This window comes from Dermochelys coriacea, chromosome 13 (assembly GCF_009764565.3).
Source record: "Dermochelys coriacea isolate rDerCor1 chromosome 13, rDerCor1.pri.v4, whole genome shotgun sequence".
Lineage (NCBI taxonomy): Eukaryota > Metazoa > Chordata > Testudines > Dermochelyidae > Dermochelys > Dermochelys coriacea.
The window spans coordinates 21,820,974-21,841,019 of record NC_050080.1 but is presented as its reverse complement, the minus strand read 5'-3'; positions in this window follow the sequence as shown (position 1 = coordinate 21,841,019).

Genomic DNA, 20,046 nt, shown 5'->3' with positions numbered 1-20,046 from the left:
TTCTACTCAGGGGTGAGCGGGGCATATGCAAAAAAATATTATTACAGGGGTGCATGGTTCATTTGTCAAAACTGTATATTAAACAGGCAGAACATACCATGTATATTATATTACCCACACAAAAACTATGTTAAAAAGCACATTATTTATGTTGTGCAGGCAACCTTAATTCTGGCACTTGAGTGCTTGATTTTATAACCTTAGTAATGTTATTTTAACTGTGACTGTGTGTGTGTGTGATATTGTGGTACTGTCTCTTTAAAATTAGTCATGTGTAATCACCAGAGGGCCTCCAGTTGTGAGGGGTCTCTCCCATAATGCAGGCAGAATGAGGGTCTGCACACTCCCAATCCATAGGAGCCATCTTGTTATGTATCTAATAAAGAGAATTGTGGTTTAAACCTTATATCCCTGGTCTCGCTCTGAAGTACAGAAGTTGCAGCATACTCACAAGGAAGACACCCTCAGCTGTCTGACCATTCTAGAAAGCATGACCGTGGGTGTCTGTAATTGCCTACATTTCTAAAAAAGGAAACTGAGAAAACAGAAATTCCACAGCACGGCTGAAAGCTTTAGATTCACCACACAGCCCTCTGCCATTTGAGCTAAGAGAGTGACTGATAGCAATAGTAGGTTGTCTTCTTCTATGTGAATCAGCACTAGAGGGACATGGAATGCTTTGCCAGAGGGTCTCACAAATTGAGGAATGGTGAGACTCAGGAATCTTGAGTTACATTCCAGGCTCTGGAGTGGAGTGGGTGCTAATGGGCATAGAGTCTTCTGCCCATTCTTCCCAAGCATGGCCCCTTCTATCCCATCCTCTCCAAACTGTCCCAGTCTTGTCTTTCCCCCACCCACGGCTCCTCGGCCCACTGCCCTACTCTTCTCCTACCGAGAATGTACAAACTACATTTTTCATTTGTTCAGATTTTCACAAGGACAGCAAAAAGCTCATCCTTGACTTAAAGGCCGCACCCCATCCCAAATCTCAAAATCCTGCTCCAAAGCATCAGCGCACCAGAGCTTTTCAAAGAAAAGGTTGCCAGAATTTTTTAACGTGGGCAAAAGAAAATATTTCCCCTAGCTTTGTTCTTCCCTAGCTTCTAAACTATTTTGGCTATAATTTTCAGAAAAATTCAGCTTGGGAGCGACACTGAAAATTTCAAATCAAAAGCTTAAATGTTGGCAAAGTCATAAGCGACTGAAAATAGGGTCTTATCATAGGAAGTGTCAGACAACCTTAATAACAGGCAATTATTGAGACACAGCACGAATTCTGACAGAGGTACTCTCTGCTGGGTACGAGTAGCCAGATTATGGCCCTTTTGCACCACCTGAGCCGTGCGTATAGAATCTGGCCCTGTAACATCAAATAGCTTCTGGCCTCTGTGAATGAAGATTCAAATCCTACCATAGGGAGCTTCATCACTTGAGCATTATGTGTGCATGGGCACTCCCTGCCACTTCACATTCAGATCATAGGGTCAGGGCCCTCTCCTGTGTCTTGTACAGCATTGAGCACTCCATTGGCGCAGAACAAGTAATAAAATTAAGACAACAATGATGAATGATTGGGAGAAGTACTCAGACTGAACTGCCTCACTTCTGTATTAAGGGTGAAATTCACATCTCATAGAGGGCCAGCACAAGGCCTTCAGCACCATTTCACGCCCATGGTGGACTGCAGAATCAGGGAGCCCTCAGAGACCCTTTTCATGGTAAATAGGGGTGCAAAGCTGGTAATAGGGGAGGGTCAGAACAGGATGCATGCAATACAGTCTTATGTGACTCCACCACTTCCAACACACAGTGCAAGGCACAGTGGGCTGCGGATGCTAGTCCAGTCCACAGGTTCAAGAGGTGTCTGATGGCGGAAAGATGGTATTGCAGCCTCACGCCCTGGCTCTAGGTTTAGAAGAGGATGGTTTTCAGCACCCCAACTCCCAGACCCCACTTCACCTGCATAGTGTCCTTTTACCCATGCTTCCTGTAGGAGATACAGTGTTTCCAAATCTGGCATTTTTATTATGAATCTTGGGATACTTGGTGTTATTCTTCAAGCCCCAGCTACTGCAGTCAAATTATTTGTGAGAATCACAGTTTAACTGGAAAATAATGTTTTTCTTGCCCTGATAGTTGCAGAGAAAAGCCTAAAATCATGACCTGAGTGCACCCTACAGGCTCAAAATGCAAAGAAAAAGAATTCCAAACACATTGTTTCTAAATCTCCTGGGATTTTAGCCAATCTCATTATTCTGGAGGCTGCTTCATGATTTCAGAACCTTTGTGGTTGGTGGTACTGTGAATTTTACCCTAAGAGATCAGTAGCAAATTTATCTGTGATGCTTGCAATCACCTCACATACCCCGCAGCATCCTTAACTCAGGCAAAGATAAAAAACCCATTCACATATTTCCTTCTATCCTCTGTTTGTGCTGCACCGCTCCCTCTCACCATATTGCAGGGCTTTCGGGTACCAGGTGCACTGGTGATTTGGCAAATGCCAGCTGAATTGATTGAATTCAAACTGAAGTACTCTGGTCATTGTCTCCTGCTGCAAGGCTAGGAGCTGGGGACAGCCAACCATGGGAAATTCTGGCTGAAGTGAAAAACTAGGCCATAGGAGAGCAATACTATGTGCAGAACTCTTACTTCCTGTCTCAGTTACAAATGCAGCCATTGGAAGCAGAGAACACAAGCCCACACCTGTACCAGGAGGCTGATGGACAGAATCCATTGTAGATATCTGAGAGAGAAGGAAGAAGGGGTTTGCTTTTGCTGTTGATCTGACTTAAAAAAAAAATCAAATGAACTAATTTCTTGTTCTAAGACCTTTTTTCCCCTTTGCAGCTGCTTCTGATACAAAGGCAGAACCTTATCTCCCTGTTGCACTGATCCAATACTACAAACCACTGCCTTGTTATAATGCACAGAATGTTTGGCATCTGAGAGCAGCCTACAAAGAGAGGGAGAGCAAGAGGGAGTCACATTCTCTTCCATTTCAGCCCTGCTTTTTTTCCTCTCCTCCTTGCATTTGCTGTCAGCTCGTATGCCTCCTAAAACCTTCCTCCCATATACTTCCGCCATTTAGCCAAATAGGTCATCTGGGGGTCTGTGGAAAAAGGGAAATGCATCTTTCCCTCCTCCTGTCCACTGAACATGTTCCATAACCCCAGGGTGTAACTCACTGGTCGGTCTGTGTTAGGCATCCCCTTCCCAAAGTGTTACAGACTCTGGTCAGTGAAGTAGGCTCTTAGCTCAGGCTGTAGAGACTCATGCTTTTAGGTCTGGTGGTCACCAGCCCAATCCCCAGTCTATCTAAAGTACTATAAGGCCCCCATTATTACAACAACTGAACACCTCGCAATCTTGAATATATTTATCCTCACAACACCACTGTGCTAATATCCCCATTTTACATATGGGGTGCCAGTCCTGCCAACCTCAATTGTTCAAAAATCATGAGTATGAACCCCAAAATCATAAGATTAGGATAAAAATCATAAGATTTTTTTAAAGGTTAGAAATTTACTTTTTTATTAAAATGAACACTGAGGTTCACATGTAATATCATCCAGCTGTATGGACCTTAAAAATCACAAGACTTGCAACAAAATCACAAGAGGTGACCATGCTGAAGAATTGAGGTATTAAGTGACTTAGTCATGGTCACACATGAAGTTTGTGGCAGAGCAGGGAATCAATCTTCCGTGTCCCAGCCTAACACGCTAACCATTGGAAGTTCTTTCCTCTCATTAAAAAAAATGTAGCTGGCAAGACAGCAACCATCCCATATGCATGCAGTCTTTCAAGGTGCGGAGTGCCTGTTGACTCACTGGGACTACTATGAAGTCAGGGGCAACGGAGGGCTCTCAGCACTTCTCGGGAAATGCTCAGCACTAGAGCTGGGCAGGGAAAGGATTCCATTTTGCAGAGGATTTTGATATTTCAAAGTTTGGTCCCGTTCTGATTCAAAGTGCGACTAAAGATTCTACATTCTCTGTGAAAAGCAATGGAGCCCTGGCTCTGGGGCAGTCCACCTGGCAGGCTGTGTTGGAACCGCAGACCCAGGAAGCATTGCAAGCCTGGCTACTGGAGAGTCTGCCAAGAAGCCAGGAAACCAGCTGGAAACCAGGAAAGGAGCTAGCAGGAAACTAGGTTTTGAATCCTGCCTGGTTCTGCTGGAACTTTGTTGAAATTGAACCACCACCAAAAAACATTTCCATGTTGACAAATCGGTAAATTCTGATGAAAAACTATTTTTCTGGAATTTTTCCAACCAGCTATAATCAGCCCCTTGCACTTGCATGTTCCTGCGTACAGATGTCCGATACACAGGTGAAAAGGACCTTTCAGATTCCCTTCTGGAAACCACTTATCTATTAAAAATAATTTTCTTACATCTGAAATTCTCCTTAAATGCTAGAGCTATGGAGAATAGGGAGAGAGAGAAAATGAGAACTAGCCAACTTCAGACAACTGCTTGCTCCCACCCACTCTTACACACTGCTCAAGCATAGAACTTGTTCTCAAATTGGGATGCAGCCTACTTATGCTTAATAAGGCCACAGAAGCGAAGATGCTGCATCTGTAATATTTCTGTCAAAGCAAATGAGGTCATTAACAGACGAGTTCAGTGATGGAATTGTCTCTCATAGTATTTATTATATGGTCCTTTTCCTGACACCTCCCACTGAGAGAATATTAAATATTTAATGCACACCAAGGCTCCACTCATTTTTCATCCCCACTTCAGCATTCAAGTCGGCTGCAATCTGCTGCTAGCTACAAAGTCGACTGGACAATGGACCATAATGAATTAACCCTTTGGCGGGCGCTGTAGCATTTACAGAATTGCAGAAAGACTAGGTGCTTTATCATGTCTGACTTGTGCTCGGGCTCTAGAATTCAATTCTCAATTTATTAAAACAAGGAGGGGGGATAATTTGGAAAACATGCTAAGGGAAACAAAGCAAAAAATAAAGAATGGGGAGATGAAAATGTTAGCCTGCCAAGGTGACAGAGACTTATTTATTTATTATTTCTTGAGACATCATCTCCAGAAATTAGGGTCCCTGCTGTGAAAATTAAGCCAGTGTTTAGAAAACCAGAACATCCACTAGTCCTGCAAACAAAATATGGGAAGAAAGGAAAAGCTTGTGCAAAGGGAGACCCGACTGGTCACAGAAGACGCTGAAAACAGAGAGACTCCAGTGGACTTTCTCAGGGATGGAGGTCCCCAGGCAGAGGACTGGATTCTCCACTGTTTTGGACCCTGTGTTGTCATTTGTCCCTTGGCAAAGTAGGTGAAGGCAATTGTAAAATATTAATGCACTGATTCAATTGAGACGTACATCCATTTTGCCTAGGTGAAAGAGGCTACACAAAGTACAAGGCTGTAAAGAACAAGGCCAAGGGGTCCTTAGACTGAGAAGACCCTGCCTTAGCCTGGTCTAGGAGCTCTAAATACTTCAGAGATCGTTTCACTATATGGCTGAGATTTTCAAAAGAGTCTAAAAGTATTTTTGAAAGTCCAACCCTGGGTGTCTAAGTGTCCTAGGAGCACAAATCCCACTGACTGTCAATAAGGCTTCTGTTCCCACATCATTTAGGTACAGTACTTGTGAATAGTCCATTGCCAAACAGTTCCATGGGAATATTCCATCCCTTCAACAGTTCCATAGGAGTTGGATGCTTAAACTCCAATAGGCTCCTTTGGAAATCCCTACCAAGATGTTTAGAGTAGACCAAACTTCAAGACAGGGCACAAGGCCAGCCCAGTCAGTGCATTTTCCTTTGTGAAACTCCATCTAGCTGATCCTAGAGGCTAAGGGATACCCATCATGAGCCAAGACATGTGTGTATGTCCATGACAAGGGAATGTTTAAACAACAGGTACCAGGCCTAGTGACAGGTGTGAACATTTCCTAGGTAACCATGTAAGGAAATAAGATATTCTACAGTCATATGACTCAGATTATTCCCTGGGTGGGGGCCTCAGGCAAAGGAAATCTTGTGTGGATCCCTCACAGAGATGTCCCCATAGCATCCCACCAGAGCAGCAGGGTTTGCCCCACTGCAGAAAAAGCCACTGGGTCACCCCAAATCTGGCAGATCCCACGGAATCTGCAGGGAAGCCTTGTGCCTCCAAATTCCCAGCAGAGCCCCTGGCTCCACCTCCCTGGCAGCACAGCTCCATGAGAGCCATAGTACCAAGAAATCTCCTGGCCACAGTTGGCCCCAGAGACCCACAAGTAGCAGCTCCACAGGGCTGCTGAAGAAGGGAATTGTATGCAGGATGATGAGCCCATAAACAGAGAGTCTGTCCTGACCTCTGGCCACCAGTTCCACCCTTAAGCACTGTCAGGAGGAGGAGAAGTTTACAATCTGAACATTTCCAGGCCAATGACTTCATTTTTTTACTTTTTCCAGACCATTTTACCATCACAACCTCCAAAATCATAGGATGCAGAGTGTTATAGCTGTACTGATCCAAGTAAGTACAGAATAGACAGTCAAACAACTTTCTCCCATGAAACTGTCAGACAAATCCAACCCTTACACACTACACTACACTAGCAAGGAGGTACACTGGTACACTGCCCCTTGCTTCAGGCTCATAGTCTACCACTTACTTATCTTGTTAACCCTCTCTGTCACTTTCACTAGGTACCAAGAAATATGATTCCCACCCCAATGGTGTGAAATCAGCCTGTATTCATTTGACCTTTTTAATGTTTTGTAATTTGATTGGGTGGCCATTCCCATATTTCATTGTCAGCAGCCCAGTAATCTGAGAGTAAGAAGTGGAAGAGACAGCCAGTTAAAATACACGATATAGCAAGTGGGAAATAGTGAGGCCTCGGAATCCTGGGATGACTGAAATCTACAGCTTCACAAACATGGATCAGCCTAACTGTGCTTTTGGGGTCTTTCTGAAATAATCTAATAATGTTGCCTAGTGGCTGGAGTAGGGCACTGAGTCCCCACTCAAAGGAGAGGAGAGATCTGAATCCAAGATTCTAAGGCCTAGTCTACACTTAACAGTTTTACTGGTATAACTATATCAGTGAGGTGGTAGGATTTTTTTACTAATATAATTATACTGGTGAAGTGCTAGTGTGAAGGCCAGTATAAAGGTGACTTATATTGGTATAATTATTCCCCTTCCTGTGTGGGAATAGCTGTACTGGTATAAACACGTTTACTCTAATATAACTGCATGCAAATTGGGAAGGTTGTACCACTTTAACCATACCAGAATAATGAAAGCTGCACAACTTTTGTGCGCAAACACGCGCTAATTTGCTGAGTCCTTTAGCAAGTCTTTTAATGTTTATGTGCCTCAGTTTCCCCATCTGTAAAATGGGAATAATAAGCATAGTACTGTTTTAAACTGCTTTCAAACCCCCATATGACAAGTACTCCAGAAGGACAAAATATGATTAGACACTTTTAATTCAGAAAAAAATAAAGACATTCCCTGAAAGCACTAGCTTTCTGCTGTAAACCCCACAAAACCAACACATCTGTGTTGGAACAAACCAAATGAATCAGCGTTCACTACCACTAGAGTCTCTTTGTGTAAGAACCCCAGCAAAATGGAACATGCTGCCGAGAAACAGTTTTTGACATGAAATTGTTTCTCTCACGACACTCATGGGGGCTTAGTTATGGAGCTGAGGTTAACAATACAGCCCGTGCTTCCAGCACTCACAAAAGGAAACAGTAACCAGTTATTTGGTCTGGTTTGTGTGATCCTAGCTCCAGTCCTATTTGTTTTTACTTCCCTTCAGCAAACCTCTCCCTGTAGATTGACCCCTGTCCATCACAGAGAGTTGCTATATAGGCCAGCAAAAACTGCAGCAGTTGATGTTTTCAAATATTCATCTTTTTCTAAGGTTGTTGGGAGGTTTTCTGCCACTTAGTCCACAGGTTTGTCTTTTTTCATTACCCAGACAGTTTGCAATATAGTTTCATCCTAATTATCCCTTTTCAGCTTCTGCCTAAGTGATTGGCTGTAGAGTTAGCAGCATAGAATAGTCTAAGATTAAAGATGACTTGGGTCACTTATTTACATAACTTTTGCCATTTTTGCTCTGATCAATCCAAGAATTTGAATGCATCCCACGGCTGCTGGGAGAAAATAGGGTTTAAAAGGTGTCAGAGGCTGCCCCATTGGTGTAGCACTAAGCCCAACATGTTGTCACATTTGGGATCACAATTTGGACTGCACGAGGGGCTGAAAATGCTGATGAGGCAGTGTGCTCCAGCCCTAGGGAACAGGGAGAGCATAAGCTTTGTATCCTCTCTCGTGAGCCCTTCTGGTTGATGCAGGGAGAAGCACAGGTGACCTCCAAAGGAAGTCACATCCATCCTTGATCCTCACATGGAAAATCACCAAACCTCAGTGATTTGGGTCTTTGTCGAAGGGAGAGAGGGAAAATAAGGACACCTCTACTCCCTCCCCTCACCAAAATATAAAACAGCTACTGCCTAAGATCAAACACAAAGTCGCTTAACTTGTAAAGACTGAACAAAAAAATGTAAGCAGAATGGTGTTGTGAGAGTCTGGTATGTTTAGGTATTTTTCCTCATTCAAACACCTTGATACCTCAGGGCATCACCACTTGAAATATCATTTCCACAGGGACCAGGGCCAAAAAGTGGTCCTCACAAATGGGATATGCAGGTGTGAGCCTATGCTGATTGGCGAACATTGATCTTTAAGACATTTGGGGGTCACTCCAGGTAAATATCTAACAGTCTGGTATATCAAACAGCCTCAGTTGTAAGCTCTTTGGGGCGGGGACCGTCTTTTTGTTCTGTTATACATCCCGTAGCATAATGGAATCCTGAACCATGACTGGGGCTCCTGGACACAACTGCTATACAAATAATAATAATAATTGGTGTAAAAATGAAATGCTGCCACAGCAAAATAATACACCAATCATTCTTATTAGCACAATGTAACCAGAACATTCAAACAAAGTATTCCCCACAACATTAGAACCCCATCCTGTATGTTGCTGAGTACCCTTAACTCCCACTGGCTTCCTCCAATCCAGATTACTTCATTATGGGGGTGAGGATGCTCAGCACTTTACAGGATTGGGCCTTTAGTCATCCATCTGCCAATAACTAGTTTTTGTAGCCAAAGGCCTCCTCAACCCATTTGCTATTCCTTTTTGCCCTTGTTATGTATATAGGTCAACAGATTAAATTTTGATGCACATTTTATTTTGAAAATAAACACAAGCCATAAACTAACTCAACAAAACTAAGCTTCAGGATGGGTGCAGGTGCAAGAGGGTGAATGAAAGAGGTCAGACCAGGTGTATAAGGTAATCGGAAGGTTCCCTTTGCACACTGAAGGGACTCTACTATCATACATTACTATTATTTTCATCATTATTAATAACCATTTTAATTTAGTAACCTAAAGTTACTTCATCGTTAGGGACGTTTCCATCCATAGTTTGTCTTAGCAGTCATTGTTCTGTTGTTGGAACAATCCCTTGCATCCAATTACAGAAGACTACATTGCCAGCTGAAATCAGCACAAAGTGGACTGATTTCAGACCTGTCTTCACTTGCTCACACCGGTTCTGCACGGACATACCTTCGTTGACTTCAATGGGAGGTCTCCTGATTGACTTGCACAGTGCTAACCTCACCTGTTCAAGTGAGAAGAGAACCAAAGCCATTGTCTCATCCTTGCATATCCACTAGAAATGAGTCCAACATTCAGATTCCAGATCCAAATTGGAAACATTCCAAAATTTAAGGGTTTCTAACAGGTCTTATTCTCCTACCACAAATACAAGTAACTCTGGCAAGCCAGGGATAAATGAGTAGATGGGGCAGGCAAAGGAAAAGCAATAGTAAAAGTCAGCTGACACCAGGGCTTGCATTTGGGTCTAAAACAAGGGGCATCACCCATAAGAAGGAACAGAGTATTATCCTAAAATGCCAATAATCATGTTGAGTTTCCACTGTGTGTGACAGAGGGAGTACATTTAGGATATTTTTCCCTGTTATTCACACTCAGAGTTTGTACTCTCGCTGCAAAGATGGCCTATCATGTACTTTGGATGCAATCATGTTGGAAATGCAGCTCCTGAGTAGAAGTTCCTGAGGCAGTAATGAAGTCCGGTCGCCACTGATTTTAGCACCATAACATCGCACGATTCTTTACATAAGGATGATCAGCTCTAGACACTGTCTCCATTGTGCTGAGGCACAAGCTGGCTATTATATACATTTAACTAAGTCTATTTGTACAACCGGGCACATCTCGTGAACAGCTCCGGTTTGGGCCACAGGGTTTCAAAGCAAAGTGGAGTGATTCCATCCCAGCCAAAGTGTTAACAAGAGAATTTAGAAGTAGAACTCCCATTCAGGGTACCTTAATGTTCATTAGGAAGCCCTGAAATCTGAAATAAAAGGAGGAAATAAAGTTTAGTGTATTAAAATTGAGAATCCTCCACAGAATAATCCTAAAATGGAACAGGCCAGGCCCACAAAGATAGATCTCAGGGGATCAGAAAAAGTTCAGCGTGATCCTTGTGGAGCCCCCCAGTGCTTCTTTATTGGCTCCGTAGTCCCACTCACTGGGGCCCTTTGCAAGTCTCTTAACCTCTCTCTGCCACAGGGTTTCCATCTGTAAAAGAAGATAACAATACTTCGCTACCTCACAGTACATTGGGAAGATTATTTAGTTAATGGCTGTGAATGTAAAATTGCTTTACATATAACTATCCTGCAGGGTACCTAGGTTCTGCAAAAGAGTCATTATTTCTTAAGTACTAGAAGTGGATAGATCATCCAGTTGTTAGAATGCTAGCTTGAGTCTTCAGAGACCCAGGCTGTATTCCCTTTTCTGCTTCCTGTGTGACCTTGGGCAAGTCACTTAGTCTCTCTGTGCCTCAGTTTCCCATCTGTAAACAGAATAGTACTTCCTTATCACTCCAAGTTGTTGTTAGGGTAAATACATTAAAGATTATAATGTGCTCAGATACTGTGGTGTCAGGGTCCCTACTGATGTCTAATCTAGAGAGCGCTAGAAGGGCTCAGTGCTACATTGGTCAAAAAGTTAAGACTAGAAGAGCTTGCAGTCTAAAATGATCAGGCTTGCAGCTCTGCATGTGCCACCTTTGTTTGTCCTGCAGGACCATATTTCAGCTGTAAAAGCAACGCCCCCTCACCTGACAGAGGCCATCACCAGCTCATTTCATGCAGGCCACTGAACAGCAATCAGATGATAATGACTTTAGGCTCAGCTTTTCAGAGGAGCCTACAGGATTTAGATGCCCAAATCCCACTGAAAGTCAAAGGAAGTTGGGTGCCTTTGTAAATCTCAGCCATAGCTTGTTACTGACTCATTATTTTTAAAATAAACTCTGCCATGAGGGCCATGGGCATGGACAGCTCCAATTCAAATCACACAGCACATGCTTCCCCCTGCCCTCTCTTTTCTCTCCTCTCTGGCTCTTGAGCACTGATGCAAGAATTTCAAGCAACATCAACCCTGATGTAACTCCACTTGATTTACTGACAGCTAGAGGCTATCCTCTGGCTGCTATGGTGCTGAATGACAGACGACACACAGCCCTTGTTTCTTCCCTGACAAATCTTAAGTTAACACGAAAGGTCATGTGGGACTTGAGACACCAGAGCAAACGGGGTTGTGGGAGGGGGAATGAAAGAGCCACCACCTGATTTTAAATAATAGTGCCACTCAGCGCTCTGCTTACTGCATTGAAGTACAATGACGCCTGTGCTAAGGGACTACTCAAAGGGCTGAGAACAAGGCATTATGTTTATGGGGCAGAGCCTCCACTGGTATGAATGGTCATAGTTCCATTGGAGTCAGTGGAGCTAGAATGATGAGTTACACCAGATGATGCTCCACCCTGATTATTATGTTTATCTGCTCTCTGATGTTTCAGTAAGAGTCTTGAAGCAATGCATGGAACTATGGCCAAGTGTAGCGTCTCTGGAGTACACACAAAGGGTCTGATTCTACCCCCCACTTACACAGCAGCGTGTGGATCAAGAAGTCAATGATGTGAATCTGATAAAAGGGTCCAATCCAGCTCTCATTGATGAGGAACGCTTCTCATTGAGATCAGTGGTTGGATTGGGAACTAGTGAGCAAAGAATCAGGCCCTCTCTGTGTCAGCATGAGCTGTATTGGAGCTGTCTTGCAGGACGAGGTGTTGCTGTATTTGGAATCAATTCATAGTGGTTTCTGGTCTCAGTGGAGAGGAGGTCACTTATCACACGTAATTTAGCACTGTAAAATGATTTGGAGAGATCTTCATTGGTTGCTTTCACTCAGTGTCATTTGGGAGTCTTTCTGTTGGAGCAGCAGGCTTTGGATCAGCCCTAATCAGCAGTATCAATTCCACTAGACAGCAGGACTAAGCATAGGCCTGGAAGCTGACAATTCCTGCATTCTAATCCTGGTTCTAATCACAGTTCCCTCTGTGACCTTGGGCAATTCTCATAACGGTGTTGTGCCTCAGTTTCCTCACCTGTAAAATAGGGATAATATTTACTTACTGAAAAGCATCTAAAGCTCGAGAGTGTGAAGGCTTGTTATTACTTATGAATCACCATGTGAAGTCAGGGGAGAAGGAGTTACATATAATAAACTGGAAATACTTTCTATCACAAGCTCATTAGGGCTGCGTTCTTGAGGCTTGCAATTTATCCGGATATTTAGAATGATTTCACAATCATAAATGAACAAATTAAATCATCATGTTTGATATAACAGATGCTTATGATGGTTTTTAAAAAAGGATGAAAAATACTTTGAGAATGAGATCAAGCAATATATGCACTCAGAGACAGCAAGAGAAAGAGAGAAACAAAGTCTGTCTGAATTGAACAAAGCTTGAGCATGTGCTTTAAAGAGAGTTAAATTGCAAATATGGAAGTCCTACAACGATTTCAGAGGCAAAGTAAGTGGGTTGTTACTATTGAGAGCACAAGCTGGCATTGGGTACAATGAAGTTGAGTTATAGGTTTGCACCATGAAAAGCACTGCATAACTGAAATCTCCAATTTTGGCAAGGGATAATGTTTATTTTGACTTCGGATTGATTTTCCATTGCTCTGTACCTTGGGGTAGTCATTTAGACTTGTGCCAAGTGGGATTAATACACTACTATTCTGATTTGGTAGCATTTTACACCCACTCTACACTCACTTGGCACAAGCATAAATGACTATCAGAGTTGCAGGGCAGTGAAAAATCAGACCCCTTTTATGTATGGTGAGTGGAGTCTTAAAAATGAGAGCCAGGGGTGACATCAAATGCCTGTAAAAAGAAAAATGAAAATGATGGTCCAGATTCTGATCTCAGTGACACTGGAGCAATTCCAGAGCATTGCCTCTGATTTTAACGGAGTTACATCAGTGTCACTGAGAGCAGAATCTGGCCCAAGAGGCCTGATTTTCCACTCCATTGCACTGATTTGACACCTGTGTTACTCCATTATCATCTACAGAGCTACATTCTTGCAAAACAATTGTAACAGGGTGGAGCAACAGACCAGTGCATTATTATTTGCCACATGATGGACCTGACCCGAAACCCCTGCAAACGAAGATGGGATCCGAACATTGTGATTTGAGCCCATGTGCCATTACTACTGATTGTATCAAACAGAAAAACAAGATGAAGCACTGCAAAGGGAACGGGATATCTCCACTGTAAAAGGGAGAGGCAGGCCATATACATATGGTGCTGGAAGTATGCACTCTAGCAATGTTAGAGATCTTGCCAACATTGACAAATAACAGTGCCATTGGCTGAGACACACATTGTGTTCTCCCATCCTCTGAGCCCCCTTAGCAATTCCCACTATCAGCAGTAACACCTGTTGTTGGGGGCGTAACTGCAGCTAAACCATAGACTCTCTCCTGTTGCTAACGCACTCAGTCAACAAGCTGCTGTGAAGCAAACCTCAACCAGAAGGCTCGGGACTTGGCCAGTGGGAGTTTTTACAGATGAATCTCTCCTCCTAAAAGAGCTGATGCTGCTGTAGTTAAGATCCACAGAACCAGCACCAAACAGCAGGGCACAACCATCAGGATTAAAAAAAACCCACAAAAAGCCCCCAAAACTTCAGAACAGAATCATTCTAAGTCTGAACAGGTAGAGTTTGTGATAACAGAAGGCATGCGACTATATCCTCTTGTGAGCCACTCGGTTCTCCCACCCAGATGAGCATGTCTGATCACCAAAGATATTGTAGGGAGTGGGGAGAAGAGAGGAAGGAAGAATAGGATTTATCCCTGAAGCAATCAGAACCCCGCCTCACTCCTCCTTTTGCTTATGTTTTTATAAATAACCATCCGTGTCAGTGAATGGAATAATTTTCTTTAGTGGTTGATAATGGGAGAGATCCACTCTTGTGTGTCCTGGCATTTGTAAGGCACAGACTGATGAAAGAAAGAAAGAGAATGGATGGGTGGATTTGGGCCATCAACTATATAACCCCATACTCTATCAGCTCCATACTTCATCCTTTACTTAATCAACAAGATTAAGACTTGTCATAAGTGACTATAACACCATTCATTTCCCTGGAGTTGCACCCATTTTAATCAGGGATGGATTTGGCTCCACACTTGCCAATACAGCGGAATGTAAAGATGGAAAGAATCTTTAGTCTATCTCCTGCCTCTTGGCAGCTAAATCCTGGCTTGCAGTAGGTGCCAAAATGGAAGCTGAACTCTTCTGAAAAATCTAGACCTATATTTTACATAAATAGACATGTATATCTATTTGGGTACCTTTATGTACCTAGGTACTTAAGTCCCATTGACTTCAATATACTTAAATGCCTTCCTAAACAGGGATGCTTTCCTGAATTGGGTCCATGATCACCATCACCTTTTACAGAGGTGCGTTTTTCCCGTAGAGAATTCCCATATACTACAGACCAACAGTCATCAAAGTTCCCATGCACTGACAATACCTGCTAGAAGAACTAAAGCTGTAAAAGGAGGAAAGGGATTTCACCTGTTTAGACGGCTCTACAATGCTGGAAGAAAGCCTGACACACTTTATTGTGGTCACACAGACCATTCCTTTGTCTCTGCATTTGGAGTACTTGGGGAGCTTTGAAGCATTTAATAAAACTTTGAAAATATCCTTAAGGAATCACTTTTCATGTAGTCTATTAATTTGTCCTAATGTTCTCCGATTCATGTATTTTATAGTGTCTTTTTGATTGCTTTTATTTCTAATTGTGGACTTTCTTCTTTATTCTTTTCTTTTTTTAAACAATGGTTCTAGCTGCTTCTGCAACTGCAGGATTTGGGGAATCTATGTGGCAACTGACCTTTGGCTAAGTGAACACATAAAGGATCCTCACTTGATGTATATGTGAAATTAGTTGGGTCTTCCCCCACTCCACCCCAGAAAGAATAAATAAAAGTAACACGCTACTTAAAAGTGGCATTCTGAAAAGCATCTGAAGCATCCGTCACAGCTGACAACTTCCACTAGATGGTGCTGGTATCACTAGTGCTCGGGAGTTCATATTGTGGCAATTAAGGAAAGAACCCATATGAGGGGCTCAGCACTCAAAGGGTGCTCAGCTTCTTGCAGGATCTATCTCTAAAAAGTGATGTTGTGATAGAAAAGCACTTGATAGCTCACCTATTGAATATGAAGCTCACATATCTCAGCGTTCTTCAGAGAGGTTCTCTCATCCACAATACTTTCCTGCTCTTTCTCCCATCAAAATTCAGCCAGATTATTAGAACATGCCTCCCCGTCTCTACCTGGAGAGATGACAAAGGTTCTAGGTTTGACATTGTGTCAAGCTACCATATCCCAAAAGGAGCGGGTATGCAGAGATCTGCCTATCATGCTGACCTGAATTGTTTCTTTGCACTCCCCTATCTATCTGTCTGGATTCATCTATCTCTTGTTTTATACTTAGATTGTAAGCCCTTTGGGGTGGGAATTGTCTTTTTGTTCTAGGTTTGTACAGTGTCTAGCACAGTGGGGCCTTGGTCCACAACTGGGGCTCCTGGACACTATGGTAACACAAGTAATTAATAATATAATATGTCTTCTGGGCATAAAAGATTCCACCACATTTTATACACAGATAGCTGGTGAGTGGCAAAATTCCAGTTTGAACTAATTCTATTCTGCAAAAATATAGTCCCTCTGCAATTTCAGATGGGTGTAGTATTCTTATTCGCTTCCCGTCCTCACCAGTCAAGTGGTGTTGCTCTGTGCTCACAAACAGATGCTGTATTCCACTTCAAGTGTAACTTGATTTCAGAGAAAAGAAAAGGAGTACTTGTGGCACCTTAGAGACTAACAAATTTATTAGAGCATAAGCTTTCGTGAGCTACAGCTCACTTCATCGGATGCATTTGGTGGAAAAAACAGAGGAGAGATTTATATACACACACACAGAGAACATGAAACAATGGGTTTATCATACACACTGTAAGGAGAGTGATCACTTAAGATAAGCCATCACCAACAGCAGGGGGGGGAAGGAGGAAAACCTTTCATGGTGACAAGCAGGTAGGCTAATTCCAGCAGTTAACAAGAATATCAGAGGAACAGTGGGGGGTGGGGTGGGAGGGAGAAATACCATGGGGAAATAGTTTTACTTTGTGTAATGACTCATCCATTCCCAGTCTCTATTCAAGCCTAAGTTAATTGTATCCAGTTTGCAAATTAATTCCAATTCAGCAGTCTCTCGTTGGAGTCTGTTTTTGAAGCTTTTTTGTTGAAGTATAGCACTCTTAGGTCTGTGATCGAGTGACCAGAGAGATTGAAGTGTTCTCCAACTGGTTTTTGAATGTTATAATTCTTGACGTCTGATTTGTGTCCATTCATTCTTTTACATAGAGACTGTCCAGTTTGGCCAATGTACATGGCAGAGGGGCATTGCTGGCACATGATGGCATATATCACATTGGTAGATGCGCAGGTGAACGAGCCTCTGATAGTGTGGCTGATGTGATTAGGCCCTATGATGGTATCCCCTGAATAGATATGTGGACAGAGTTGGCAACGGGCTTTGTTGCAAGGATAGGTTCCTGGGTTAGTGGTTCTGTTGTGTGGTGTGTGGTTGCTGGTGAGTATTTGCTTCAGATTGGGGGGCTGTCTGTAAGCAAGGACTGGTCTGTCTCCCAAGATCTGAGAGAGCGATGGCTCGTCCTTCAGGATAGGTTGTAGATCCTTGATGATGCGTTGGAGGGGTTTTAGTTGGGGGCTGAAGGTGATGGCTAGTGGCGTTCTGTTGTTTTCTTTGTTGGGCCTGTGGGCCTGTCCTGTAGTAGGTGACTTCTGGGTACTCTTCTGGCTCTGTCAATCTGTTTCTTCACTTCAGCAGGTGGGTACTGTAGTTGTAGGAATGCATGATAGAGATCTTGTAGGTGTTTGTCTCTGTCTGAGGGGTTGGAGCAAATGCGGTTATATCGTAGCGCTTGGCTGTAGACAATGGATCGAGTGGTATGATCTGGATGAAAGCTAGAGGCATGTAGGTAGGAATAGCGGTCAGTAGGTTTCCGATATAGGGTGGTGTTTATGTGACCATCGCTTATTAGCACCGTAGTGTCCAGGAAGTGGATCTCTTGTGTGGACTGGTCCAGGCTGAGGTTGATGGTGGGATGGAAATTGTTGAAATCATGGTGGAATTCCTCAAGAGCTTCTTTTCCATGGGTCCAGATGATGAAGATGTCATCAATGTAGCGCAAGTAGAGTAGGGGCATTAGGGAACGAGAGCTGAGGAAGCGTTGTTCTAAGTCAGCCATAAAAATGTTGGCATACTGTGGGGCCATGCGGGTACCCATCGCAGTGCCGCTGATTTGAAGGTATACATTGTCACCAAATGTGAAATAGTTATGGGTCAGGACAAAGTCACAAAGTTCTGCCACCAGGTTAGCCGTGACAGTATCGGGGATACTGTTCCTGACGGCTTGTAGTCCATCTTTGTGTGGAATGTTGGTGTAGAGGGCTTCTACATCCATAGTGGCTAGGATGGTGTTTTTAGGAAGATCACCAATGGACTGTAGTTTCCTCAGGAAATCGGTGGTGTCTCGAAGATAGCTGGGAGTGCTGGTAACGAAGGGCCTGAGGAGGGAGTCTACATAGCCAGACAATCCTGCTGTCAGGGTGCCAATGCCTGAGATGATGGGGCGTCCAGGATTTCCAGGTTTATGGATTTTGGGTAGCAGATAGAATACCCCAGGTCCTGGCTCCAGGGGTGTGTCTGTGCGGATTTGTTCTTGTGCTTTTTCAGGGAGTTTCTTGAGCAAATGCTGTAGTTTCTTTTGGTAACTCTCAGTGGGATCAGAGGGTAATGGCTTGTAGAAAGTGGTGTTGGAGAGCTGCCTAGTAGGCACCCACCCCCCACTGTTCCTCTGATATTCTTGTTAACTGCTGGAATTAGCCTACCTGCTTGTCACCATGAAAGGTTTTCCTCCTTCCCCCCCCTGCTGTTGGTGATGGCTTATCTTAAGTGATCTCTCTCCTTACAGTGTGTATGATAAACCCATTGTTTCATGTTCTCTGTGTGTGTGTATATAAATCTCTCCTCTGTTTTTTCCACCAAATGCATCCGATGAAGTGAGCTGTAGCTCACGAAAGCTTATGCTCTAATAAATTTGTTAGTCTCTAAGGTGCCACAAGTACTCCTTTTCTTTTTGCGAATACAGACTAACACGGCTGCTACTCTGAAACCTTTGATTTCAGAGATAAGATAGACAGCTAGATTTGTATTTAGTACTTTGGGATCATTGGGGATAAAAAGTTGTATATAAAACATAGGATCTTTTTCAGTTGTAAGCTCTTTGGTGCAGGGACTATGCCTTCCTTTGTGTTTGTATGGTACTTAGCACAGTGTAGGTGTTACCATAACAATATCATTATAAGCATAAAAGGTCATCTGAAGATGGTGACTGAGCAGATAATTTGCTTATCACTTGGAAATAGAAGGATGATTCTTCCACCTTCCTCGTCACCTTGCAAGTGCCATCTCCAAAAGAAGTACTGATGGAACGTAGCGTTGCAGTACATTGAATGACTGATGCTCTGACACCAAACAAGGATGTGACACCTTCCAACAATGGTAACTCTGGGCATGACCACTAACACGACACAGCCTCCTTCTATCTAGTATGCCTGCTGGTCATTCATAGACAAGGGGCATAAATGTCATACTCCTGGGCACTTCATCTACTGCTTTATGGCTTGATCCAAAGCCCATTGACATCACAGTGAGTCTTTCCACTGATTTCAATGGGTTTTGGATTAGCAGATTAGCACAGGTTTCAGAGTAGCAGCCGTGTTAGTCTGTATTCGCAAAAAGAAAAGGAGTACTTGTGGCACCTTAGAGACTAACAAATTTATTTGAGCATAAGCTTTCGTGAGCTACAGCTCATTTCATCGGATGCATTTTATAGTGAGCTGTAGCTCACAAAAGCTTATGCTCAAATAAATTTGTTAGTCTCTAAGGTGCCACAAGTACTCCTTTTCTTTTTGCAGATTAGCACAGGTGACATACTTCCTTCTACTGGCTAACCCAGCAGCTTAAACAACCTGCTACTTCCACACAGCCCAACTGATCATTTTAAGAGCCTGCTGCTTAAACTCCTTTAACTCCAAGCCGTAGATTTTTGTGTCTCCAATGACAGAGCACTTGGTTTCAATGCCTGGTATTTGTGCATCTGTGGCTATGTTTCGTTGCATACAAATGTAGGGAGACTCATAGAGGGGACAATGCATTTGGCTATCAGGGCAGGATTGTTCCCTTCCTCACATTTACTAGCGGATTGTCCAGGCTAGTCTTAAATATTCCAAAACATGTGACTTTCATGGCAGCCTCTTGGGAGACTGTTTCATAGCCATCTAAGAAGCCATGTTGGTCTGAAGACTGTAGTGCTCTGAAAACAAGGAAAATGGTTAATTCTGAGTCAACATGAAAAAGCTGGCACTTCCAACAACCTGTTAGCCCTGACCAGAGCCATCAGACCTTCTCTCACGCATCG